Raw genomic sequence first — 1,368 nt, 5'->3', positions numbered from 1 at the left:
AATGCCATATTCCCAGACTAATGCCGCTCGTTCATATGCTGTAGTGTAATGCAGAATGAATGGAGATCAGTGCACCACTGACTAGTAGATGAAGTTTACATTGCAGAAATATATTCAGAAATTATGAAACTTAAAAGGAATCAGTCAGGACAATTTTACTACAGGAACTTTTGTTTAGGTCCCCTAGCACGAAAATAAAATTATGCCTCTTTTTTTAATAATATGATATGCCAGTGCTTAGAATTCAAGTTTTAAAGCCTGATGTAAATTAGCCTGGAAGGGAATTGCGGATGTGGCGATAAACTCTGAGAGCACTGACACCCCCCCCCCCAATGCAATCTGCATTGAAAAATGACATTGATTATGCATCTCAATCCAGCTAAAAGAATATTATTTAGAAATACCAAAAGGACATTCTTGTGGCATGTATTGGGTCAACTGGGGCTCACAGATATGTCAGCATATGTATTTGAAAGATTCCAGCATGAATTTTTTACAATTAGCATGAAATACATTCGGTCGGTTAGAGAAAAATAACAACTGCCAATAGCCATGTAACCCTGATGGAGATTTGTCAGTCTTGATGAGTACAGCAATGATTAAAGCAAAAATATGGTAGGTAAATTGGGAATATTTATTAATGGAGTGAAGTACCAGCGTGAACAAGTGAAAAACAAAAACAAAATTAATACAGCACCAGAACCAATACTAGTACATTTCTGCTGTGGGTCATATTTTTCCCCAGAAACCTCCTAGACAAACAATATGACTATCATCTTACTGAACATCCTTCAAGCATTCTGTACATACCACACATAAATATGATCAGTGTCAGACTGGGGTGTCTGGGGCCCACAGGGGGAATTGATCCTCGGAGCCCACCCTACAGCTATATGCAAATACCTGTTAGCCGTTATCCCTGTTATAGTGGAGCGTCGACTGTAAATCACAGGCGGCTCCAGCACATATACTGTGCACCACTATAACTGGGATGTGCAATTAGAGTAGTTTGCATTAAAGGGGTTCTTTGGTTAAAACAAGTTATCACCGATCCATGGGATCCACAGGATCGGTGATCACTTATTGATTGTTTGGGTCCGAACATTAGAAAACGCACCAATCGGAAGAATGAGGAAGTTTTATCCCTGACAGGACACTTATCCCCATTTTAAAATGCCGCAGCAGGTGAGACGTCTGACCGCAGCCTCATTCATTCTCTTTGGGGCTTCCAGAAAAAAAAACAAGAACAGCTACTGAGGGCATGAATGGATCAGTGGCCAAGTCGCACATGAGCTCCAGTCTAATGGGGATAAATGCTCCACACTCTACCAATCAGTGCAGGTCCCAGCATTCAGATCCCCACTAATC

General features: G+C 40.9%; 1 protein-coding gene across 4 annotated transcripts in view; it reads left to right on the top strand.

Moving 5' to 3' along the window:
• Positions 1 to 1,368, top strand: part of LOC141152948 (uncharacterized) — a 236,853-nt gene that overhangs the window by 27,341 nt on the left and 208,144 nt on the right. The gene's annotated exons all lie outside the window — the stretch shown is intronic.

The sequence above is a fragment of the Phyllobates terribilis genome, unplaced genomic scaffold (genome assembly GCF_046119375.1).
Source record: "Phyllobates terribilis strain yellow unplaced genomic scaffold, ASM4611937v1 Scaffold_1__5_contigs__length_1240528914, whole genome shotgun sequence".
Taxonomy (NCBI): Eukaryota; Metazoa; Chordata; class Amphibia; order Anura; family Dendrobatidae; genus Phyllobates; species Phyllobates terribilis.
The sequence above is the reverse complement of the archived record's forward strand: the minus strand, read 5'-3'. Positions and strand labels throughout refer to the sequence as shown.